The sequence below is a fragment of the Rhinatrema bivittatum genome, chromosome 4 (genome assembly GCF_901001135.1).
Source record: "Rhinatrema bivittatum chromosome 4, aRhiBiv1.1, whole genome shotgun sequence".
In the NCBI taxonomy this organism is placed as follows: Eukaryota; Metazoa; Chordata; class Amphibia; order Gymnophiona; family Rhinatrematidae; genus Rhinatrema; species Rhinatrema bivittatum.
The window spans coordinates 152,513,679-152,541,351 of NC_042618.1; the positions used below are offsets into that span (position 1 = coordinate 152,513,679).

The following is a 27,673-nucleotide window of genomic DNA, read 5'->3' on the forward strand; positions in this document are numbered from 1 at the left end:
GCATGCCTAAGGAATCATCCTTCAAAGGATGATAAATCCTCAAAAAAGAAGCTAAATTTCGCAATGCCACAAACCTTGGTGCAGATGGCAGCAAATACACATGGCAGTCTGCTGGGATCTAACAAAGACAACACAATAGCTGCATTTCCATTTGTCATATTTTACTGCAGAAGACAAAGGTAGAAAACAAAACATGAGCCTCTTGATTTACAGTTTACATTGAACAGCCCGAGTATTCAAAGAAACCCAGTATCCCCTTACCAAATAGACTCAATCCAGCTCACTATCATTCAGCGCAGACTTGTACAGATTCAACAATGGACGTTCAAGAGATTTTGTGTCAGCAATATACTCTGCTGACTAGCACTAGAATAGAGTGGGTAAAACTATAGCCAATGGGAGCCTGGCTGAGCATAACCTATTCCATAGTACCTGGAAAGGTAACAACACTACAGCTTCCCCAGTTCTTCACAAGTAAAATAGTGCACTCTACAGAGCTCTAGTCTACCACCACCAGAGCTGGTGGTTCAAAATCCACAACCACCTAACATCATGCACTTCCCTCCCAAAAGGGGGACTTTCAGGCCCCCTATGGGCCATTGCAGGGTTCCCATAGCACCTCCACTCTTTATCATGTCAGCCTGTTACTCTTTTCCCTCCAGCTTTCCCATTCTAAGAGACATATATTATTCACAAACTTTGGTTGAAAAGAAAAAAGGAGTATATCACTCAGGTATATGTATGTGTATGTGTATATATATATATATATATATATATATATATATATATGGTTTTTTTGCATTTTTTTTACAAGTCAGTGTTCATTAGTTATCCCAGAGGGGTACGAAGGTGGTCCTGCTGTCCATGTAGCGCAGTTGACATGTGGAATGGACTCAGATAACCCCCTTTTCTGATCCTCTTCTCGGTGTATCTAAATACCTTTTCACTGAGGTACTGATCTGAAGAATCTCGTAATGACTCCATACTTGGAGCCCATTTCTTTAGTGCTGGTGTCTTCTCTCCAACCTGGGTCTTCTTTTGCCGGTGGTTTATCATTTTCTGTTTTGTGAAAAACCCTCCCACAAACATTGGGCTCTGAAGATTAGCTGTGGTTGCTCTAGCCTCTGCTATAGTCTCCTCTGATTCAGATAGCAGCCTCCTTTGCAGGTCCTGGATCAACACCCACAAGTCTTTTTGGATATATCTGACTGTTTCATCCAAATTTGCTATGACTGGGAGAACAGTATCCAACTTATCCAATCGGGAGATCAAAGGTGTCACTACCACCCCCATTTCTTGAATACTAGTCTTTCAAGTTTGCTCCATTAATTCCATCTTCTTGAGGAGATCTTTGATCTTTGTCTAGCTTGGGCCTCCTGGAAATGTACTGTCAAGCGATCCATTCCACTATATCCCTGACCCCATTGTATCCAGGGCGTGCTTCGCTTTCAAATCCCCGGTTGCTTGGGGACCCTCTTGGTGGGAACACTGAACCATAAAGTGTCCCATGCCTGCACATCACAGGCAGCAGGGTCAGGGTTGTGGCTGTTGATTCTTGCTCCCTGAGTCTGGGTTTTAAGAGGGGTCAGTGCAAACCTGTTTCTGTTCTTGGGCATCGTGTGCCTTAATTACCACAGAGGGGTTCCTTAGGGGAAGGTGTGACCAGCCCAGGATTCCTTGTTTATCTCCTTGCCGCCCCTGTAGCTGGGTTTTAATTTGCACACATATGTTGATTAACTCTTCTAGGCAAGAGGGACTTTCAATCCAAGCCAAATCATCCTTAATTTTTTCTCTTAACCCTAGATGAAATTGATGCCACAGTAATTTCTCACTCCATGTCTGCTTGCAGCTGGTGAAAACGGGTGGCATATGATAGGATGTTCCTTGATGAAGTAATATTAAGCCTCTCTCAGCCATATGTTTCTGGTGGGGGTCAGAGAACATTCTCTTAAACTTTTGGAGAAACATGTCCCATGTTCTTGGTTTCCAATTCACAAAAGTGTTGGCCCATTTCAGAACATCTCCTATAAGTAGTATAACTACCCATCACAGTTTCTTTGCATCAGCAGAAAAGAATGCTGGGTAAAGTTGAAAGCGTAAATTGCACTGGTGCAAGAACCCTCAGTAGCGCCCTCTCAAATCACTCTGGGGTAACAAGTTAGGAGTTGGGCCATTTCTCTGAATCATACTTCCTAAATGTTGACATTTTTGATCCGACAATGTATATGCTGTTTCTAACTGTTAAGTTTTCTGCTGCAACTCTTGGTATTGAGTTTGTGAGGTCTGCACTTGTGCTAGATATAGGATTTGCTCTGCTAGTCATGTTCAAAAAGAAAATAAAAAGACTACTGCCGTTAACTTAAGCAGCTCTCTGGCAGAGTTAGTCTTTTCCTTACACACCACCAGAGCTGAGCTTCCCAAATCAGATAAGGGTGTGATCCACTTTTTAGCAACATTAAGGCTAGCTGCACAGAAAAAAAAGAGAAAAGGAAAAAAAATTTCCAGCTCCACTGAGCTCTGACTGGAATCGTTTCCATCTCTATGGGTGTCTTTAAAAAAAAAAAAGAATTCTTGGAGGCGGATCCAAGATGGCCAAAAGATCGAGGACGCTGTGAGGACTTCTCTTGAGCTAAGTTTTTCCTCCAAATATTTTCCTTCTTAATATTTCCTGAATGGGTAGGGAGAGAAAGCCGAGGGCAGGGCCATTCCCCGCGGCCCCTTCTTCGCAATCTTGGACGGGCCCAATGATTCCCACGTCGTGAGAAGCAGTCCTGTGTCAGATATTCAGCCACTGGAGAGAACAGGAGGGGAATTTGAGCTCCCCTCTCTCCCTGGCTCATTGTCACCTTTAAGCCCAACTGAAGGAACGCCACCCAGCAACCCAGCACTAGAGAGAGAGGCTCCCGAGAAACACAGGGAATGCCGGCAAACCTTGAGGTGGGATCAGCTGTTTCAGTGGGGAGTGACCGAGATATAAATTTCTCTGCTGGTCCATTATGTGAATTTGGACCATTGGATGCTGAGGGTTTGTGGGACAGCAGACATGGAGGCAACACAGGATCAGTTCAAGGTACTGTGTGTGAATTTATTTACATCTCCTGTTCAACTCCCTTTGATTCAGAGACCACCTGTGATTTCTCTGGAAAATACCTGGGGTGCTATAGCTGATCTTCATGGATTTGTCTTACAACAACTTTCTCCCATGACCTCCCAGCACGAGAATTTAGAAAATAAAGTCTCTGGTTTAACTAATACTACTGCTGAACTTGAGCAACAATGTTCATCACTTAGGGTTCAAGTTAATTCAGTACAGCAATCCCAAGCAATTCTGATTAAAGAAAATAACAGTATAGCTTTAAAGATAGAAAAATTGGAAAACTCTGTGAAGAGTAAAAATCTCAGGTTCATAAACTTTGCAAAACTGCCTTAATTTCTCCTAAAGGGATGTTTAGGAGATACTTATTGGAAATTTTGCAAGTCCCTGAGAATGCAATTCCTCTGTTTCTAGAGTTTACTATCTACCACAATTTAAGAGGTCTGGGAATGAACAAGGACAACAAATGGAGACCCTGGTTCCGATTGAAGGGCCCAGCATGGATATATCTACAATGCTTGAAACAACAGACTCTGAGATTGCAGTTTTTGCAACTCTCATTGTTACATTAGCTCTAGAACCGGATAAAGATTGGTTATTGAAACTTCTTTTGCCATAGGTCAGAATCTTTTCTACGATTTAAAGTTAAAGTATTCCCGGATGTCTCCAAGTAGACCCAGAAGAGGCGAAAACAGTTTCTTTTATTGCATTCTAGGGTTCAACAAGTGGGAGGTCTTTTTTTCTTGAAATTCCCTTGCAAGTGCATGGTGAAATATCAGAATAATTCTTATATTTTTTATGACCTGTCCCAGCTGACCCAATTTCTGATTGGTAAAGTACCCTCTACTGAATCCTTTTTTGACCCCAGTCATATTAGTCTCACAACAGTTCCTCATATAGTAATGGCTGTTTCTAAGATCTAATGCTTATTGTTTATTTGAATTTCCTGGGATAGTGGATTGGTATCCTTCCCCCTTATTGAGGACTGGATTGTAAATTAAAGTAGTAACAAGAATATATTGATATATATTGTTTGTCGGTTCTTGTACTTTTTCTTGATTTGTAATTTTCCATTTCAATTTTCATTTTCTATCAAGATTGTCTTGTATAATTTTGAAATAATATAAATTAAAAAATTTTTAAAAATGAATTTGCAAGCACCAGCTAGAAAAAAAGAATCTTAAGCTTTTGGGTCTCCCCAGGTGAGTTGGCACAGTCTGTCAGGGTCAAACAAAAACAACACAATAGCTGCACTTCCATTTGATATTCTGTAATTCAGAAGACAAAGGTAGAAAACAAAATATGGGCATCTTGACTTAAAATTTGCATGGGACAACCAGAGTATTCAAAATGATGCAGTATCCCTTACCGAGTAGAGGCCCAATCCAGCTCACTATACTTCAGTACAGCCTTGTTGATATCCAGCAATACAAGTTCAGGAGACACAACTGTATAAGGTGCATGCTCGCCGCCTCCTCTCGGTCCCATGAGATCTCTAACCTCCCCCCCATCAGAAATTTCAGTTAATTTCACCATGAATGAAGCTCTCTGGCACAACATTCACAAATGAAGATCTTTATTGGATGAATACAGCCGCAGCATAGGTCAAATTACAGTTGAATTACCATACTAAATTCAACCATTAATTAAACTCTAGACCAATTTTCAATCCCTATAGGCGTACCATGACCTCACCTGAGTTACAGTTCATACAAGCTTATCATGTATTATGCTAATTTAGTATTCTGACACTTAGGGACACAGGGCCCTCAGAGCCTTGCCCCTCCAATGATGTCCTGATCCATAGCAAGAGCAGGACTCCTTGTTCAGGATGCAGCAGAAGTATTTGGGGGTGATCAGGCCAATCCCAGCCATTAAAGCTGAGGACTTGACAGGCAGCTCATCTACACACTCACCCAGTCATACAGCACAGTGGTAGGGGATACCCACTTGGTACTCACTGCCTGACCAGCTTTCACATCGCAAATGCCATGTGCAATGTAACTGCAGGAATACCTGCTTGGTATTCTCTGAGCAAACTTAAAAATAGCCAGAAGTCCCACGGTAGCAAAGTAAACTGGCACAATCAGGCAGGGTCTAACAAAGACAACACAGTAACTGCACTTCCAGTGGATATTCTTTAATGCAGAAGCCAAAAATAGGAAAAAAACATGTCCTGACTTAATTTGCAGGGGACAACCAGAGTATTCAAAAAGATGCAGTATCCCTTACCGGGTAATCTAAGGAAAGAGACCCAATCCAGCTCACTCTACTTCAGCGCAGCCTTGTCACATCCATCAATGGAAGTTCGAGACATTGTGTTAGCAGAGGAAGTCTCTGCTGGCAAACACTTAAAAGCAGCTGGGTGAATATGATGGGTTACTCCATAGCCAATGAGAGTCTGGCTGGGAATAGCCCAGCTCATAGTTCCTGGGAAGGAAATAGCACTACAGCTTCACCAATTTTTCACAGATAAAATAGCTTTCTCTGCAGATCTCCAGTCTACTGCCACCAAGGCTGGTGGTTCAAAACTCACAACCACCTTACAGAAGCTGCCAGCATAGAAGTTTTAAATATTTGTGGCACAAAAGGTCTTGATACATAAAGATTTGGTGCAGAAGGTTCACTCTTCATAGAGTACCTCTGTGCAGAAGCATGGAAGGACACTCTCAGAGTCATAGGAAATTCATTTTGTGCAGGAGGAATGTTCCATGCAAATAGATTTCACACAGCAGAATGTATGCTCTGTACAGGAAACTTTTCACTCTGTGCCGTGTAGTCTTTTTCAGCGCCAAGGTCAGGATCAATGTCCTTTTAGGTGCTTGTTCTAGAAGCAGACACTTCATCAGCGCCCTCTTCTGTTAATCCACAGCTACTAAGTTTTGACATAAACTCCTTCCAAATTTTAGTTATTAAAATGTCAAGGACACGCTAACAATATCTTCAGTGACAATACTAATTTGATTAGGCCTGACCAGGTGAAAATAGAATTTTAGAAATATAAATGATCCACCTTCTTAATTGTTTGAGATGAATGTTCAAAACATGCTCATTATTCTAATATTTCATTGACTGTCATATAGAGATGCCAATAATACTCATTAACAGAGTCTGTGAAGTCTTCAAAAAGACTGCATCTTTGTTATGAACTTTCTCTTTTATGAAAATCTTTTTTAAATGCAATTAAAAACACTTAGCTTTCTCAGTGATTATGCATATCTTCAAAAGAATTACCGCCCAACACTTTGCCAGGGTTTTGTATACCTGCATCAGGGGCACAAAAAATGTAGGCAGTTATTCTTGTGCTCAACCTTAGTTCCAACTGGCAATCTGGAGCATACTATAAAATCACTCACACTGTATACTAACAAATGTATACATTAAACATTTGTAATGAAGATATTCCACAAAAGAATCATAAATTATACACAGGAAAAAGTGTTCAACTCAAAGATGAACTTTTGTTCCCAAATTCAGGAACATTGTTATATCCCCACCCCCTCAAAGAAACCTTAACTATCTGTAGTACTGTCCATCACAAGTCTGTGAATGTATGTTGGCAGTCTATACATCTTCAGTGCCATCTTCACTGAAGCAAGACATGGCACCAGTATTGGAGTTCTCCAGTGTCTGTCCCTCTCAACTGTTCAGAGAACCTTTTACTTAGTGAACTTGTCCAGCTCCTATACTGCATCAAGGAGTAACTCCATTGCAAGAAGAGTGCCTGAAAATGATCTAACCCGTTTGATTCAGGAAGATGATTACTTTCCACAACATCTACCTTGTTTCTACTCTTTTAGTAGTGATTTGAGACCATTCCTCACCTTCAGTCTCATGCCATCTGAGCATTTACTGAGCAGTTCCTAGAATTCAAAGACAGAGAAGAATCCACTCTTTACCTACTTTGCCCAAGAATACCTTATTTCCTGAAGATCTCACATATCAGAAATTTGTCAGGAAAATGTCCAGAGAGGTTCCTTTTCCTATCTAAGAAGTAAAGGTGTTATGATTCTTTGAAAACAGAATCTAGAGAAGATATATTTGGTCTCTTGCACTACATTAATTCTCCTAAGAATACAGTAGTGGTCCTCATGCACACACTACTCCAGGAACTCCAAACAAGAATGTGTCAAAGCCCAGTATCTTATACCCCAGTGGCAAGAAAGCTAGTCCTTTCAGTACAAGATGCAACCAAGTCCAGGTTTCAACATGGTACAACTGCCACATCATTGTGGTAGTAGAATGAGCCTTGAAAAATGCAAAACACTCCAAAGAATACCCTACCATGCATCTGGGAAAAGATACCAAAACATTGGATCTCATAAGGAAAAAGGCATTCCAAGGATAAATGCTTAACTGAAGGATTGCAGCTCACCAGATCAGAGCGTAGGCACAATGTCATAAGAATCACCGGGATTTTCATTTTCAGCTTGCTCTCTCATGGTGATATTTGGCCATATGGCAGCCACATTCCACGTGACTTTGTAAACATGCTCCACATATATCCTTTTCATTGAAAGCTCAAGTTCAGTGGAACTAATTCACCCAGCAGTGTCTCAGCTGGTGAAGGTAACTAACTGGGCCCTTCATTCCCTGAAAAGGTGGAAGAAGTGCATCAATCTGGTACAAAACTATCATTCCACAGAGCTCAACATCAAGAGGTATTGACCACTGATGCATCAAACATAGCATAGAAAGCTTATACACTCTCAAATCATAATCAGATAAACCTTCTAGAACTAAGAGCCATCTTCAGGCTCACAAAGCATTTGCCAATATCTTGTTGGAAATGAGAATCTTTGTTTAAACAACCAAGTTTATTTATGTTTATTATTTATAAAAATGTATTAATTGCTTTCCAATTTTTATGATAAAAATTTCCAAAGTGTACATACATTAAAACAATAAAACAAGTATATAAAACACAGCAAAATATTACAGTTATCTCACTACCTCCAAGTATCCACTTATCTACTCCACAGTTCATACAGCATGTTCATCATTGCCTTCCTACTCCATGTTATATACAGTGCATATATCAGTACCCTGTATTTCCTCCTGCCTACACTATATTTCTTACTATGAATGCATCATCCCCTTTCATAATACTACCCCTCACCTGCTCAGCTCCGTACCCCTTTAAACATAGAACTTAGACACTGGTCTAATTACGCCTTTTAATCAAAAGGGGACTCTGAAACCATCAGCTATACCGCACAACAAATTCCAGATCTGGCTAGAGTGGTTCACAATTAAAATACTATATAAAAATTACAATCAATGTAATCATAGTTCACCATAAAATACCCTCCCCTCTTAAAAACAGACCCCCCCATTACTAATTTAACAACACAACAAACACGTACCCATCCCAGACATAGACCACTCTCTGTACTTTAAAAAGACTTAACAGAGACCCATACTATGACAGAAAAAGCCATGCCTTCACCTTTTTCCTAAAACTGAGATAATTTGTTTCTATTCACATCCAAAGGTGCCGAATTACACAATTCTGGTCTACCTACTAAAAACATCATTTTCCTGTTTGTCACCTTGCACACCTCCTGCCTAGTCAGAATCAATACTAAGGCCGCTATTGTCCGCAAATTTTGGTTGGGAACATAGTTCCTGATCTTATCAAGTGTATGATATCATTGTGTCATATTCCCTGTGGAATAATTGGATCCATTTAATGAGACAGAATCTGTGGGTTTTTTCAGACATAACTGCTAGAGATTGGTGTGGAGCAAGTGGATAAATAAATTAAAAAGTAGCTTCAAAGTAATGATTTTTGTTGTTCAGGATGAATATTACTGCTTGCCTTGCATGTTTTTGAAATAACATACAAGACTGGGACTGATTTACTAAGGCTTTTCTCCCAATCTGTGCTTAGGGGGAAACAGCAGAGTAAATACAGCCCAATAGAGTCCTGTATTTTGCCTCATGCAATGTTTTCAAAATGCAAATGATAACTGGCTTCTAGATTTTTCATTTAGAAAGGGAGCATACTATTACACCATTTATTTATTTTTTTTATTTGCCTAAATGATTCTTTATTGACCATGATGTCTCTCACACTGTCTGAATCAGATCACATTTCCTGTGAGGTAATTTGTGACTCTTATTAATGGCTGCTCCCAGTTATATAAGAATTATAGAATTTCTATTTAAAGAATTAGACAATGAGAAAATCCATATTCTCTCTGTTCTCCTATTTTGACATATTAGAGAACATTGCACATAATCTGTATTTTAGTTTCAATTTTCAACATTTTTCTTTGAAAACCATTTTCAAACTTTTGTGACAGTTTGATAATGAAGAAAAGCTGAAAAAGAAAAAAAATCTTTCTCCTTTCGCAGTCTTTTTCTTTGGCCTAGCAGTTTCCTCTTGCTCTTTAGGGTTTCCAGCTGAATAAGACTTGGCCTCTGTTGGCCTCTGTTGCCATGAGCCTTCATTTGCAACAACCCTGAGATTTTTGCTCCCCCCCCCCCCCCACCCCTATTTTATGTGTCCCCCTTTTTCATATCAGTCCAGCCATCGCAACTACAGTCATTGACCATGGACTACGAACTGCATCTCCTACTGGAACTCTGTGAACATGACCTCTTAGTCTGGCCACGGAGTGTTATGGTTACTGAGACTCCCCAGCCTTGGCTAGCCAAGGGACCAAAAGGAATCAAACCCATGTCCTCTGCATGACAGGGTGCTCCATTGCCACTGAGCCACTTGGCTCACCTTTCCCTCTTCTTTCTCGGCCTTTATTGTCCTCCTTTTTTTTTACCCCACATATTACTCATCCTTTCACCCACTTCTGTATTCCATCTGTTCTCTTTCCCTTGCCTCATTTAGGTTCTCAAAGAATGTGTCTCGTTCCCTACCCCCACCTAGCCTTTCTTTTGGCATCTGTCCCTAACCCAGCCTCTCTCTCCTCCTGTCCACTGTCACTAGTTCAGATATCTTTAATTTTATTTTAAAAACTCCATTGACCAATCATTTATAAAGATTTATTTTTTTTACAAATGTATAAAATTAAGAGAGAGCCAGTACTTTCTCCAGGGCTGGTGCTAGCTTTTTTGCTACCCGTTGTGAAAAATTACTGTGCTCTCCCCCCGATTAATTTACTGTCTGTCCTGGGCCCATCAAATAAAGCCCAGCTCCATCCTGCAATCTATTTTATCTTCTTTCTCACACACACGCACAATAACACATTCATTCTCTCACACATTCCCTCTCTCTAACGTACACAGGCTCCCTGTCCCTCACAGATAATTATATGTGTGTGTGTGTGTGTGTGTGTGTGTGCCTGTGAGAGCACATAAGAACATAAGAAATTGCCATGCTGGGTCAGACCAAGGGTCCATCAAGCCCAGCATCCTGTTTCCAACAGAGGCCAAATCAAGCCACAAGAACCTGGCAATTAATCAAACACTAAGAAGAACCCATGCTACTGATGCAATTAATAGCAGTGGCTATTCCCTAAGTAAATTTGATTAATAGCCATTAATGGACTTCTTCTCCAAGAACCCATCCAAACCTTTTTTGAACCCAGCTACACTAACTGCACTAACCACATCCTCTGGCAACAAATTCCAGAGCTTTATTGTGCATTGACTGAAAAATAATTTTCTCCGATTAGTCTTAAATGTGCTACTTGCTAACTTCATGGAATGCCCCCTAGTCCTTCTATTATCCGAAAGTATAAATAACCAATTCGCATCTACTCATTCAAGACCTCTCATGATCTTAAAGACCTCTATCATATCCCCACTCAGCCGTCTCTTCTCCAAGCTGAACAGCCCTAACCTCTTCAGCCTTTCCTCATAGGGGAGCTGTTCCATCCCCTTTATCATTTTGGTTGCCCTTCTCTATACCTTCTCCATCGCAACTATATCTTTTATGAGATGCGGCGACCAGAATTGTACACAGTATTCCAGGTGTGGTCTCACCATGGAGCAATATAGAGGCAATGATGACATTTTCCGTTTTATTAACCATTCCCTTCCTAATAATTCCTAACATTGTTTGCTTTTTTGACTGCTGCAGCACACTGAGCTGACGATTTAAAAGTATTATCCACTATGATGCCTTGATCTTTTTCCTGGGAGAGAGCTCCTAATATGGAACCTAACATCGTGTAACTACAGCAAGGGTTATTTTTCGCTATATGCAACATCTTGTACTTGTCCACATTAAATTTCATCTGCCATTTGGATGCCCAATCTTCCAGTCTTGCAAGGTCCTCCTGTAATGTATCACAATCCGCTTGTGATTTAACTACTCTGAATAATTTTGTACAACCGCAAATTTGATAACCTCACTCATCGTATTCCTTTCCAGATCATATATATATATATATATATATATATATATTGAAAAGCACTGGTCCAAGTACAGATCCCTGAGGCACTCCACTGTTTACCCTTTTCCACTGAGAAAATTGACCATTTAATCCTACTCTCTGTTTCCTGTCTTTTAACCAGTTTGTAATCCACGAAAGGACATCACTTCCTATCCCATGACTTTTTTAGTTTTCTTAGAAGCCTCTCATGAGACACATGGGCTCTCACAGGCACACAAACATACACACAGTTCTCACACAGACACATTCACAGGCACACAGGCTATCACACAGACACACACACATGAGTAAAGAGATCAGAAAGTATAAACAGAAGTGTGCTCTCAGATACACACACATGCTCTGTCACACACACACACACGGCCGCCTGCTATCTTCGGACAGTGATGGGATGGGCTCCACCATGGCCCCGCGGGCCTTCCTGATTTGGGGGGGAGAGCAGAAGCTATGCAAACGCAAACAGAACATGGGCCTCTCCGGCTGACGGCGGCTTGCAGCCTCTCTCCTCCTTTGGCTGCCGCCAGCTCGCCGCCTCCCCCGGGTGTACCGCCCCTTGCAAATGCATGGTATGCATACCTGGTCATGCTGGGCTTGAATTTCTCACAGGACAAGCTGGGTATCAGCCCTTACAAATCGGTGCTTTCATCTGAAGGAGTCTGGATTATAGCAGTGACTACAAAGCTACGACTTTCCAGAGTGCTAAACTGAGCATGTGCGGATTGTCCCATATCATGATGTTCATGTGGATCCCCTTCAATTATTTTTCCCGTGTAGCTGATCCAAGTGAAGGATGATTTCTTTGCATGGTTTTTAGGGTATTACAAGTACTCCTGTTTTACTTTTACAATGATCTCCCTTAGTTCAGGCTTTCCTTCACTTCTAGCTTATCCTAGTTATGTTTTCCAATGACATTTGACATTTTTGGTCTCTTTTTTCATGGCTACATACCAACACCATTGCTGATAACATCAAGTAGCATTGGTTGATCTTTTCTTTGAATTTTGCTTAGGCTGTTTTTTTTTTTGTTTTTTTTTTTTAATTGATACCTGAGAAAGAGAAGATAGGCAGCTTCAGGATGTGTGCCTGGTACAGCCCTATAATATATGCACCTGTGTTTGAGTGCTAGGCACAATATCTCTAGCTGCTTCACCTGTCAAAAGATGTCTCCCAGGCTCTTTGTAGCTGTCAAGAGTGTATGGAGAAGCTCTTTGGTTCAGATGTCCAATCCACAGGCATCAGCGGCATTAACCTCAAAGGGATATGGAGCTGGTTTGAACGCAACTGGTGCTTTGTCTTTGAAGGAGCATAGATTATTTTCTTAGTCGAGCACTAGTAGAGGCCACGGAGACAGAGCATCCTTTAGTTTCTTCCACCTGATGAAAGTGAAGGATTCTACTTCATTGGTGTTATCAGTGGACACACTTGAAGATAGACATTGGTCCTGATTGAGGTATGGCGCCAAAAGCAGGAAGATACTGGAAGCAACCATACATCCTCCCAGGCAACCCTGCAGAGAGGATTGCTTGTCCTAGATGTAGTTTGGGTCAGTCTCCTAGGGCTCAGGTTACTGCCACCAGTACACTTCCATGTGTCTCAGGAATATGTTACCACCACTCCTGTTTCGCATACTGTTAGCAATGACAATATTTGAGAAGTTAGAGAAACTCAGGAAAGTTTGGACTGCTGTCTTATAAGCATTGATGTATTGGCTTCATCAGTAGTAATGCAGATGGAGATGCACACCTCCCTGAAAGCTCTGGCATCATCATTCCAATGACTTTCTCAGGTGACATTCGGCATCAGTACCAGCTATATTGGTGTCTATTTTGAGTGCATTGGGGGAGGAAGCTTCACTGAAGCATTGTGCAACATAGAAGTCTAGTCTCCAGCAGTCAAGATGAACGAACCCTCACTGAGGTTTGATTGCTAATCTCATTAAAACTACTCCAGTGACTGATACTGATTTGGAGTGTGAGCATTCTTGGAGGTATAGTTTCTGTGATTTACAATGCTGCATTCCTTCCGAATTTTATAAAGGGAAGTAATAACCTTGTTTTAATTGCAAAAACTTAAAAAACATTTTTAAAAAAGGGACAATTAATTTTGACCTATGATTAAGCATGATCCGTTAAATATGTGCATGCACAAATGTATTGTGTGTGCAGGTGTTATGATGGTCCTTAGCAGCGTTATTCAAGCTTTGTTGTGAATATAAGAATTGTTGTGCTTAACAAGATTTTATTTACTAGTGAATGCTTTTCTTTAAATTGCTTGTTACAATATTTGCATTCTACAAGTTGACTCTCTTTGTTTTGTGATCTACATAGAAAACCATGACTGGGAAATAGTTATTCTGGGCTATTCTGGAAGGAAAGGGTAGGACAAAAGGGAGGGAGCCATGGTGATATGTATTACAAGAAATATTATTAAAGTAATAGAACTGCAAGGCTTCTGACAAGGGTTCTTAATGTGTGGTAATGTGCGGTGGCCACATATGAGACAACCCGAGTTTGGTTGTCTCATTCAGCAGCCCCCGTATTTATTCTTCAAAATCCTTTATTGATATATATTTTTTTTTTTTTACTTTTTTTGAAATTGCTTTTTTAGTGCTCAATAATAGTGCTCTCTCCCCGGCGGTGAACCCGACCATGCATGAGCCTCTCCGCTATTTCATCTAGATACTTATCATTTCTTCTCTTTTGTTATCATGCGGAGTTTCCATTGCACTGTTTCCACTGTATGCAAATCTCTTCCATGCATATTTATTATGGATATCCTGAAAACCTGACTGGCTAGGTTTCCCAAGTACTGGGTAAGGAGTTCCCTTAATGATTGGTTGTTATTGATTCATAGTATATAGGAAACGAGGTTTTGTTTTTGATAAGTGAACAATGCCTTGTAGAGAAGCAGGAAGATCCTGGATTCACTGCAGGGAAAATTGTTCCAACAACTCATAATGGAACCTGCATGGGAGGAAGTGGTACTGGCCCTTATGCTTACCAATGGGGGAACAGTGTTTCTGATCTCGTAGTGGATGATCATCTGGAATCCAGTGATTATTGGATGGTATGGTTCAGTAGTAGAATGCAGGTGGTGGCGATTCATTCTAAGGGGAAAGTCCTAGATTCAGGAAAACTAACTTTGTTAAAATGGGCTGGATGGAAAATCTATGGTTATATAAAGAAGAATCAGAAAAAGTAAGGGTAAATGGTTAGCATTCATAAACGACAAGAGATCACAGAAAGAGGAGGACAGGGAAAGCAGGCAAAAGAGCAAAGATGTAGATGGAAGAAAAAATAGTAAATAAGGTAAAAGTTGGTGGGACAAGATTTTTTTTTAAACGTTAATGATAGGAGGAAGTGTAAAAGTGGCATTGGGAGACTCTGTGAAGGGAAGAAATATGCTGAGGCTGATGAGGAAAAAGCAGAATTGTTTTTTTACTGAGGAAAGTTTTGAAGAAGGGCCAGGAGTAGAACCACAAAAAATGGACACAATTAGAAGTGAAATGATTTTCAGAAAAGTGTATTTATGAGGAGCTAGCTAAATTTAAAGTAGATAAAGCGATGAAGGTGGATGAAATACATCCAAGGGTATTAAAGGAATATAACAAAGTTCTGTCAGTTCTGCTGCTGACCTTTTCAGTGCTTCTTTAGAGTTGGGAGTAGATTCAGAAGACTAAAGACAGGTGGATGTGGTGGTTCTTCACAAAAGTAGAACTGATGAGGAGACTGAGAACTACAGGCCAGTTAGTCTGACCTCACTAGTGAGTAAATTAATTGAATTGCTGCTAAAACGAAGAATAGTGCAGTTTCTGGAATTCAATCAATTGCAAGATCCAAGGCAGAATGATTTTACTAGAGGTAAGTATTTTTAGATAGATCTGATCAATTTCTTTAACTGGGTGACCAGGTTCAGCATAAGAGTGTTGGATATATATATAGTGTACTAGATTTCAGTAAGGCCTTTGACATGGTTCCGCATAGGCAACTTTTAAACAGAACGCCCTTGGTAATGGGCCCTACAGTGACAGACTGGGTTAGAAAATGGTTGAGTGGGAAACGACAAAGGGTAGTGGTAAATGGAGTTCTCTCTGAGAAGAGGGGCGTTAGTGGTGTGCTGCAAGGATCAGTCCTTGCACAGATTCTTTTCAATATTTTTCATAACTGATATTCTAGAAGGGCTTTCAGGAAACATTTGTCTTTTTGCGGGTAATACCTAAATCTGAGATGACAGAGAACCATGCCCGAGACACCTTTATGATCATTGGGGTCATAGGCTAGTGTCCCTTTACCTCTGTTATGAAGAAGGATCTACAGAGATTCCCTCTGACCCTCTACCTGATCCGCTGGAGCATTCTTTACCACCAGAAGACCTTTCGTACTCCAAATTCTTGAACAATCCGGGTAAAGCATTGGGTGTCAACGTCCGCAAGGGCAGGGATCACTGCACCGAGGTCTTTGGACTTCTCCAGATTCTGGAAACTGTCCAAGCCAATAGCAATCCCAGTTCATTAAGTCCTATAGGATTTATAAACAAGAATGTGGGAGAATCCAGCGTCCTGTTCCCAGGTAGTCAGGAAACTGGATCTGAAATATAGAGTGCAGGAGTAGTCCAGCTACTGCACGAGTCAGTGCTGAAGTGGGCTAAGAAGCCCATGATTTTGTCCAGCACCGCACCTAGTAAGGATCCTAGACTCTTGGTTAATTTTGGAAAGAACATCTTTCGTAGCCCACCAGTTCTACATGGTACAATGCTTACATGATTGTATTAACAAGCAGATCTTGATAGTCGACTAATGGAGATCAGAACTAACAGTGGGCTCTTCAGGACACGAAGGATGCAAATCTCATCTGCTTTGCTCAGTGTATGACTCATTTGGTACTGTAGTAAGATCTTTTGCAGCAGCCATTGGAGCATGCCAGATAGTTGATAAGAGCCAGCAGCTTGTGTCACAACAAGTGTCACAACAGCAGCTTGTGTCACAACAAGTTGGCCAATATGCCCTACTCAAGGGCAACCTTTTCAGCAACAAGGTCATGGTAACACTCACCCAAATTAAGGAGTAGCATGCTGTCATCTAGGCTCTCTATGGCAACAGATTACTTGGTTTTTAAATGCGCCTTCCAGAAATGCCCATTCTACTAATTTCAGTGGTGGTATGCACTAGCTGCACTTCCTCAGCAGCTCATGGAAGCCAGTGTGAAAGATGTCAGCTGAAGATGCCACAACAAGCCCAGTCTGAGTCTGGGCCTAGTTTGACTGGCCTTGACCCATCTAGTAATGGAGAGGTTTCAGTTTTTCCTGGAAGAGTGGTGGATTACCGAAAACCATTGGGTCTTCAAAATTGTGGAGTCTGGTTAACATTTGCTCTTCTGCCTCCAATGCTGCACTGTTGTTCAACCTTCAATCTAGGTCCATCTCACTTGACCCAGCTCTGTCTTGAGGTGGAGTTGTTTCTCAGCTAGCAGAAGGTAGCACCTGTCCTTCCTAAAACTAATTGCAAAGAGTTCTATTCTCGCTATTTCCTTATCGACAAGAAGTCATGGGGATTAAGACCCATCCTAGCATTATAAAGACTAAACGAAAACCTATTACAGGAGAAGTACAAAATGAACTCCCTCCAAACAATATTACCCATCTTTCAAGTGGGAGACTGGATGTGCACCCTGGATATGACAGATGCATATACTTATATACCTATCTATCACTCTCATTGGAAATACTTCCATTTTGTAGTGGATTCCTCTCACTACCAAAGCAAGGTACTCCTTTTTGGGTTCTTGGTGGCCTGAGAGTCTTCACGAATGCCTTGCAGCAGTAGTATCAACTTTGTCATCAGGGATTTGTGTCTTTCCTTACCTGGACAACTGGTTAGAGATGGGGCCTTCCCAAGCAGGGGTATTGGATTCCCAGCAAAAGATGATCCAGTTCCTTCAACCAGGGGTCATTATAAACTTCACCAAGTCAAATCATGTTCCAACTCAAAGAATCAAGTTCATCAGTGCATAGATAGACTCTGGATTAGAGAGCATTCCTTCCTTTGGAGAGAACATTCTGCCTACTACAACGGGATGAAGTTCTGGCCCAGTACATTTTTGTTGTCCTGGGACACATGGTGGCAGCAGTGCATGTGGTTCCCATGAGTTGCCTCAACATGCGGGTTCTACAATGAAGACTCCTTCCTCAGTGGGATCAGTTGCTAAAGCCCTTGTCCCCAGTAAAAGTCATTGCAGATATGAAAGGGTCTCTCCATTGATGACTAGACCCAGTCATCCTGGAGACAGGCGCTCCTCTTTGGCTTCTGCCTCAACAGAACGTATCCACCAGGATACGTTCTGGCAATGGACGTATCCACCAGGAGATAGGCTGCGCACACAGTCTCTTTCCAGACCCAGGCACTCTGATCTGAAACAGCCGTTCTGTTAAATGACCTGTCTCCTGGAGCTATGAGCAAACTCACATACATTGAGAGTTTTTTGCATCTCCTTTGGGGAAAGAGAATTCGAATCAATCTGACAACCAAGTAGCAATGTTCTACATGAACAAACAAGGGGGGAGAGGGTCAGAGACCTTCTGGCAGGAATCACTAATAATTTGGGAGTGGGCTTGCAGACACAAATCCTTCCTACAAGCAAGCTATATTCCCGGGATCCACAACACATTGGTGGTTCACCTCACCAGAGTGTTTCATCCCCTTGAATGATCTCTAGATCAAACAATGGCTGATGGGTTGTTGAGCTTCTGAGGGTACCTGTTAATCTATTTTGTTTGCATCACAGGACAATAGGAAAGTAGAAAAATTCTGCTCCATTCTTCAAAGCAAGTTCAGATCCACTCTGGAGGTTTTTCTCCTCAATTCAGATCTGCTGTATGCTTTTCCACTACTTCAGTTGGTAGCATGAACAGTGCAGAAGGCATTCAAGGACTGGGTGTGCCTGGTCCTCATTGCTGTAGCATGGCCCAGACAAGTGTGACAATCTGACAAGATAAGAGAATCAGTCAGCCTTCCAATCCCTCTGGAACCCGTTCTGATGTTGCTAACTCAAGAGGACGGTTATCTGTCCCCCGAAGCTTCCCTCTCTCAACTTGACAGCATAGATGTTGAATGCTCACTAGTCTCATCACTGTCACTGTCCACGGAAGTTTAAGGATATTGTAATCTCTACCAGGAAGCCTTCAGCTAGCGCATTGTGATACATTACAGGAGGACCTTGCAAGACTGGAAGATTGGGCATCCAAATGGCAGATGAAATTTAATGTGGACAAGTGCAAGGAGTTGCATATAGGGAAAAATAACCCTTGCTGTAGTTACACAATGTTAGGTTCCATATTAGGAGCTACCATCCAGGAAAAAGATCTAGGCATCATAGTGGATAATACTTTAAAATCATCGGCTCAGTGTGCTGCAGCAGTCAAAAAAGCAAACAGAATGTTAGGAATTATTAGGAAGGGAAAGTTTAATAAAACGGAAAATGTCATAATGCCTCAATATCGCTCCATGGTGAGACCGCACCTTGAATACTGTATACAATTCTGGTCGCCGCATCTCAAAAAAGATATAGTTGCGATGGAGAAGGTACAGAGAAGGGCAACCAAAATGATAAAGGGGATGGAACAGCTCCCCTATGAGGAAAGGCTGAAGAGGTTAGCGCTATTCAGCTTGGAGAAGAGACGGCTGAGGGGGGATATGATAGAGGTCTTTAAGATTATGAGAGGTCTTGAATGAGTAGATGTGAATCAGTTATTTACACTTTCGGATAATAGAAGGACTAGGGGGCATTCCATGAAGTTAGCAAGTAGCACATTTAAGACTAATCAGAGAAAATTATTTTTCAGTCAACGCACAAAAAAGCTCTGGAATTTGTTGTCAGAGGATGTGGTTAGTACAGTTAGCGTAGCTGGGTTCAAAAAAGGTTTGGATGGGTTCTTGGAGAAGAAGTCCATTAACGGCTATTAATCAAGTTTACTTAAGTTATAGCCATTGCTATTAATTGCATCAGTAGCATGGGATCTTCTTAGTGTTTGGGTAATTGCCAGGTTCTTGTGGCCTGGTTTGGCTTCTTTTGGAAACAGGATACTGGACTTGATGGACCCTTGTCTGACCCAGCATGGCAATTTCTTATGTTCTTATGAGTTTACAGTTTTAAATGGAAAAGATTTTCATCTTGTTATCAAGCAAGCTCCCTAGACCCATGTGCTTGCAAGCGAAAGGAGGAGTTACATACATATTCTCACTCTCTTCCTTGTCTCTCAGTATGTCATCGGTCAAAGTGAATCTCTGTGCCTTTGTGGTTTACCATAGTCAATTTTTTCTTATTTCTTTATTTATTAAGTGGATGACAAATTGATATCTATACATCTTTTAGTATCTAAGTTTATGAAAAGCTTTGGCATACAAGACTTCCAATTGCCAAACCACTGATTCCATAGGATTTCAGTGTTGTATTGGCACAATTCATGAAACTGTCTTACGAATTGTTTGTTGACTTTTTTAAAGTTCCTCACCTGGAGAGTAGTATTCCTAGTTGCAATTACATGTGCTAGAAGAGTCAGTGATCTTCAAGCATTGGTCAGTTTCTCACCGTACTTACAATTTTTCCACAAAGGATGGTGCTTCGCACTTACTCTAAGTTTCTGCCAAAAGTGCTTTTCATCTGAAACAAGCCATCACGTTGCCCTTGTTCTTTCCAAGACTTCATGCACTTGAAGGGGGGAAGGCTCTACGTTCATTGGACTGCAAAAGGGCCTTGAAAAGAACTCAGCTGCATCATCAGGCTTCCCAACATTTTGTTTCTTAGAATTTTAATAAACTGGGAATAGCAATGGCCAAGCTCATGTTGTCCAAATGGCTAGCAGACTGTATCGCATCAAGTAAGAGCCATGGCTACCTTGACTCACCTAGGAGCTGTGTCCATTGAAGATATATGTAAAGCTGGAACTTGGTCCTCAGTTCATACCTTTATACTGTCTCTGTTTCACCTGCCATGCAACCTCACCACGCCCTATTTCTACCTGCAATAATGCCTCCCCACCAGCAAAGGCCTCCAGTGAGCTCTGTTCCCAGCTATCCAAGCCACCGCCTCAGTTATCCAGTCCCAGCCCAGCCTGTGTCTGTATCCAGGCCCAGCCCAGCCTGTGTCTGTCCAACCTCCTGCAGTATCCAGTTCTCTGCTTCCAACCTGTTTCTGCCATAATGTCCAGCCTATGCCTGCCCTGCTTTTCCAGCCTCTCCAGCCTGCCCTGTCTCATCCAGCCTAATTTACCTTCAATCATGATGTTCTGCTGAAGGAGCCAAGCTCTACTGGTCCCCAGAACCCAAGGGTTCAACCTGTGGAAGGGTGGGGGGGGGGGGCTGGCTAGGCAGAAGATAAACCCCAGTCCCTCACTGCAGTCCTGCCCTGCTTCTGAGGGGGTGTTCCCCGACCCCAACCAGCATGACATAGACTCAGGCATAATCTAAGGAAATATTTCTTTAGAGAGAGGGTATAGATACATGGAATAGTGTCCCAGTGGAGGTGGTAGAAACGAATTGAACAAAAGCATGGGACAAGAATAGGGGATCTCTGAAGGAGCGGGTAGTAATTGTAGAGATGGGCAGATGCCATACAGCTTATCTCCTGTTTCTGCTGGAGATAGGCTGTTTTTGTATGTATTGGGTCAATATTAAAAAATGAACCGTTTATCTAAGGTAACCAGATAGATATATCTGGCTAACTTGGATGGGATAGCAGCACGGCTATGCTGTTGAATATCCCCAGACAAATTGCTACTTAGACAGACATGACTGATCCTTCTATGTTTACTCCTGCTATTGAGAAGGTCTATCTTAGGCAGATAAATTATCCATCTAAGGCTGAATATTGCTACTTAGTTGAATAACTTATCCAGCTATTAAGTGGCCGTTGAATATAACCAGATATTCAGCAGCTGCTAGATAGCTGGGTAAGTCCTACTTATCTGGCTTTCCAGTGTCTGAATATCAGGCCCAATCTGATCAGATGGATGCAATAGGTCTCCCCTCAGATCTCTCTCTTCCACAGAAAAGAAGGACGTTTCCACCATAAGACCTATTTTGCTATTTTGTAAAGGAAATATCAGAGTCCATTTACTTACTGTGAAGGAGAATGAGTCCAGAGCAGAATTATTGGATGCCCTCCAGTTCATCAGTTTCCCCCAAAGGAATTGATGGAAGTGCCCTCAGAGAGGGTACAAATGAGAATGTACTTTCTATACTATCTGTCAGCATGAAGGCAGATACTATGTATTGTGTTCAGCTTCCTCACAAGTCAGAGGTAGTCTAATCCACTCTCAGGAAGGCCAAGGAGTTGAGAAGTTACTTCTTGGTGCCCCTGAAAAGGGATTATCATACCCTTGACCTTGTTGGGAAAAAGGTTCATCAGAATGCCATACTTGCTTTCTGCATAGCATTTTACCATCTCTTCATGAGTCAGTACGTGCGAGACATCCTGTAAAAGGTACAAGGTCTGTCAGTTTCTCCCTCAAGACAAAACATAGAACATGATGACAAATAAAGACCATATGGCTCATCCAGGCTGGCCATCCATATCTCCTGCTCAACTTTATAGTCCCTTCCTCTCCTTCAGAGATCATCTGTGGTTGACCCATGGTTTCTTGAATTTATTTATTTATTTTATTTATTTGGTCAATTTTATATACCGACATTCAAATTCATTTCACGTCTGATACTATCCTTGTTTCTTCCACCTTAATAGAGAGTCTGTTCCATGTGTCCACCACTCTTTCTGTAAAGAAATATTTCCATAATTTACTCCTAAGTCTGTTCTTTTACCCTCATCTCCTGATTTTTCAATCTAGAGCCTCCATTGAGAGGCCAGCTTCCTGTGCATTTATTTCTTGGAGGGATTTAAGTTTTTCTATCTCCCCTTTCTCTCTTTACCTCCAGGGTATACATACTTAGAGCTTTGATGCTTGCAGCAAAAAGCAAAATATCAAATTTGAAGAAATTAAATGAAATCTTTCTGTCCCAATATGCTTTTATGATGAAAACTGTTGACCATTTTTGTATTTATTTAAACAATTTTTATATACCATTTTTTTACTGGGAGATAGTCAAAACGGTTTACAAGGTGAACATACATATTAAAAACAAAATAGAATACTAAATACAGACAAAGGTATATAATACAAGAAAATAAATTAATAGGTTTGAGTTAAATTAAAATAATAAGAACAGGAAACATAATTAAAATCGAAGGAGAAAAGAGTTAGATTCCAACTGGATTGTCAAAAACAGACAATGTAGTAAGAATATTGAAGGAGGTCTCCGGCCTAATGAGCTAGTCAGGAAAGGTGGTGGGTGCTGAGTCATTAATTTTTTTACTGGGGAATGCTTTCTCGAAAAGATACATTTTCAAGTTCTTTTTTAATTCTTTCTGACCGGAGGAGTTTCTAAGATTGTCTGGGTTCGAATTCCAGAGTAGGGGTCCAGCTAACGAAAAAGCTCTCTTTCTGGTTGTCTAAACATGCCGTCTTGATGGGGGGTACTTCTAGAAGGTTTTTTTGATGGAGCAGAGGCTTCTAACTGGTTTATAAATATGTAGCTGTGAGTTAAGCCATGGGGTGGTGGTGTCATTCAATAGATTATAAATCAATGTAAGTATTTTTTATTTTATTCTAGCATCTATTGGTAGCTAGTGTAGGGAGTAGAGAATCGGGGAGGTATGCTCTTTGCAAGAGGTTCCTGTGAGAGCGTGCGCTGCAGTGTTCTGGATCAGTTGAAATGGGTGGAGGGCGTTTTGTTGGAGACCAATAAGCAATGCATTGCAGTAATCCAGACCGCTGAAAATTAGAGATTGAAGAATTGTTCTGAAATCATTGAAATGTAAAATTGGTTGAAGTCTTTTCAACATGTGTAGTTTAAAGAAGGAATTTTTTTTACCAAAGTGGATATGTGATTGTTCATGGAGAGGCGGGAGTCGATAATTACTCCAAGGTTACGCACTTTATAACTATTGGAAGAGGAGTGCTGTTTAGATGAAGCATGGGAGGAGGACCATTGTTAGAGTTGGGGATGGCTGACAGGTAGATTATTTCAGTTTTGGAGGTGTTGAGTTTTAGGCGGTTATGTGAAGGTCAGACTTTTATTGTATTTATGTATACAGAGAAGAGTGAAAGAGTATAGGACTTGAGGTTGAGTAAGGGATATAGAACTGTATATCATCCGCATATATTTTAAATTGGATGTGTAAGCTATCCAGTAAACAGCATAACGGTAGAAGGTAGATGTTGAAGAGAATAGAGGAAAATGACGGACCTTGAGGCACACCAGAGGGGATGGAATAGAGTGAAGACAAGAAGGCTCCTAAATGAATTTGGCACTGTCAGTTAGTGACAAAGGAATTGAACCAGTTGTAAACTATGTCTGAGATACCAATTAATTGTAGTTTAGATAGCAGTATAGTGTGATCCAGAGTGTCGAAAGCTGCTGAGATGTCCTAAGATGTAATCTTGGTTGAGTCGAAACCTCTTAGGATGGTATCCGAGGAGGACAGAAGCAATGTCTCGGTACTATGATTTTTTCTAAAGCTGTTTTGATTGGGGTATAGAATTTCATTGTCATAGAGGTATTCATTGAGTTGATACAGTACGTCAGTTTCTCTCTGGAATGACACCATCTAGTTTATAAGCACCTTCTGGATGTTGCTGTCACCTTATCTATCTGTTTGGCCACCTTAAGGTAATCAGGTATGATCACCCCTAGATCCTGCTCTAGTTTTGTGCACAAAACTTCAACTCCTATACTGCCCTCTTGAGTTTTTGCAACCCAAATGCTTGATCCAGCAGATTTTAGCTGTCAGATGGGAAAGTTGTCAGGAAAGTACCTCTAGTACTGAACCATGCCATCTAGTGATCACTGGATCCCAAGTGATTCCCGACTATAATATTTTTATTTTATTTATTGTCATTTATTAATCGCTTTACAGATAACAAATTATCGCCCAAAGCGATGTACAAAATAAAACATAAAATTACAACAATATATTATAACATAAAACTTAGGATACTAAGACTAACAATACTTAAATGCAGCATTTCATACCCAGTTCCTGACATCATCATGTTTTTCTGACAAGTCAGCCTAAGGAAGTCAAGAGTTATTATAAATCATAAGTAGACATAAACAGGTTTTTAATTTCTTCTGAAATCTTAATAAATTTCTCTCCTCTCACATCCAGCAGTAACCTATTCCATATGTTTAGGATGACATTCATAAATGATCTAGCACCCAAGTGAGAATGCTGAAATTTTCTCGCTGGAGGAAGTTGCAAATATCGTCTTCCAGTAGAACGCAAATTTCTTTTAGATACATGCCATTCCAACGAACCCCTTAAAGAGGGAGAGCCTAAACCATTTAAGATTTTAAAATGCCAACACCAAATTTTTAAACGTATCTATCCACAATAGGTAACAATGCAATTCTAATAATAGTTTAGCAGAGGTTCTTCAAGATTTTCCCAAAACAATTCTAGCAGCAGTATTTTCAATAAGTTGTAATTTTCAAATCACTTTACCTTGCAATCCCAAATTTATCGCATTGCAATAGTCGAGCTGTGAAAGAACCAAGGCAAACGCCACTGCCTTAAGAGCTATAAGCCCCAAATACAGTCTCAGTTGCTTTAGTAACTTCAACCTGGAATAGGCATGCAAAACATGTTTTTCCAAAGAAAATTCTGAGTCCAAAATCACCCCCAGAGATTTTACCTGATCTTTTGGCATTGACTGTGATCCATTCAAGCAAAGACCCACTGAAATATTCCCTAATCCAAATTTCAGAAACTCTATCTTTTCAGAATTAAGAACCAACTTGTTTTCAACAAAGCATTGAGAAATGGTTCGTAAACATAGATTCAATGTGCTAACTACCTCTTTAGGTGAGTTTCCAAGATGAACCAAAATTTGCATATCATCAGCATAAATAAATGGAATAAATCCAAACGACCACACCAAATTACCCAATGGGATGAGAAACATTAAAAATAAGAGGAGATAAGGTAGAACCTTGAGGAACTCCTAACTTTATTTACGTGAAGAAGAAAACAAACCTTGAAAACATTCTCCCCATTTGTAATCATCAGGTCCAGTATTGCCCCCTCATGTGTCTGTTCTGTTACCAGTTTCTGGAGCAATTCTTCTGGAGACAATCCAAGATCTCCCTGCTTCTAGATCATGCTGCAGTCTGGATATCCCAGTCAACATCTGGCTGTTAAGGTTTACCTCAGTGCAATTGGCGTGTATCCCCACCATGTAGAAGTTAAACCTATCTCTGTACAGTCTTTAGTTGTAAGATTCATGTGAGGCTTGCTTCTCCTAAAGCCACACATCGAGCCTTCTGCTGTGTATTGGGATCTCAATATGAGATAAGAGCTGATGAGAGCTCCTTTTGAGACATTAGATTCTTGTGAGCTGAAGTACCTGACCTGGAGGGTCATATTTTTGTTGGTCTCTTTGGCTCAGGTCATTGAGCTCCAAGCCCTAATGACTTAATCTCCCTATAATACATTTTTTCAATAAAAAGATGGTTCTGCACATACATCCCAAGTTTATACCTAGGATAGTGTCTGATTTCCACTTTAACAAGTCAGTTGTCTCAATATTCTTTCACAGGCCACATGTCCACAAAAATGAACAAGCTTTGCACAGCAGGTATTACAAAAGAGCCTGAGCCTTCTATCTGGAGTGGACTGAACCCCTTAGGAAGTCCACCCAGCTTTTTCTTTCATAAAAACATAGAAATGACGGCAGAAAAGGCCCAATAGTCCATCTAGCCTGCCCAGCAAGCTTCCCATGGTAGTATCTTCTGCACTGTGCAGACTGCCCCCATGTATCAGTCAGTGCTGCTTGACGTGCTTTGCTTATGGACTTGGCCATAGAAGTAGTCCTGTGTTTTTTCCTTAATGAACATAAGAAGTTACCATACTGGGTCAGACCGAGGGTCCATCAAGCCCAGTATCCTGTTTCCAACAGTGGCCAATCCAGGTTACAAATACCTGACAAATACCCAAACATTAAGTAGATGGCATGCTACTATCCCAGACTGTAAAAAAAAAAAAAAAAAAGCCAAGGCTTGTGTTGGTTGTTTCTGGATCCAAATTCCTCTTTCCTTCCACCCCCCCCCCCACCCTCCTCCTTCAAAGCAGAGAGCAATGTTGCAGTTGCATCAAAAGCATCAAGGCTTATTGGTTAAGTGTAATAATCCATGCCTTCTGTTAAGAGTAGGTACTGCTGCTCTGTGCCTTTTCTAAGATCACACTAATTGGATAGCAGATTCCATCTCTTTCTGTTATGTCCAGTCAGTCTCTATTCTGTTGTGGCATGTTGAAGCTCATAGTGTCAGAGCCATTGCATCGTCAGTAGCCCACCGGAGATCAGTCTTCATGAAAGAGATCTATATTGCTGTAACATGGAGCTCAGACCACAAATTTGTCATGTTTGTATAGGGACTTCTAACATAACAATAGGATTTGTCAATCTGGCTTGCAAGGTTCTCTTTGAGATTTAGAATCTAATTATCAGCCTGCATGGAGTCCATTTTTATTATTTATAGGTTGTCATCTTAAAAAAAAAAAAATTACAAAATAGAAAAGGCTTGTTGCCAACAATACATATTGGGCCGGATTTTAAAAGGGTTACGCACATAAGGTATGTGCGTAACACTTCTAAAACGGCCCTGCACGCGCTGAGCCTATATTGCATAGACTTCCGGCGCACGCAAAGCCCCAGGACGCGCCTAAGTCCCCGGGGCTTTCTTGGGGTGGGCGTGTCGGGGGGCGTGACGCGGTCGGCGCGTCATCCGGGGGCATGTCGGAGGGCGTGACGCGGTCGGCGCGTCATCTGAGGGCGGTGCCGCGGGCCACGCCCGAGGGCGTAACTTGTGCCGCGGCCTCGCACAAGTTACGCCTGCTAAAAGCAGGCGTAACTTGTGCGATAGAGGTAGGGGGGAGGCAGAAGGAAAGTTCCCTCCGAGGCTGCTCCGATTTCGGAGCGGCCTCGGAGGGAACGGGCAGCGCGCGCAGGGCTTGGCGCGCGCAAGTTGCACAAATGTGCACCCTCTTGTGTGCGCCGACCCCGGATTTTATAAGATACGTGCAGCTACGCGTGTATTTTATAAAAGCCAGCGTACTTTTGTTCGCGCCTGGTACGCGAACAAAAGTACGCGCGCGTGCTGTGTTTTAAAATG

At 41.3% G+C, this 27,673-nt stretch overlaps 1 protein-coding gene across 4 annotated transcripts in view; it reads left to right on the top strand.

Annotated features, from left to right (window-relative positions):
- Positions 1-27,673, top strand: part of STRN3 (striatin 3) — a 349,837-nt gene that overhangs the window by 209,188 nt on the left and 112,976 nt on the right. The gene's annotated exons all lie outside the window — the stretch shown is intronic.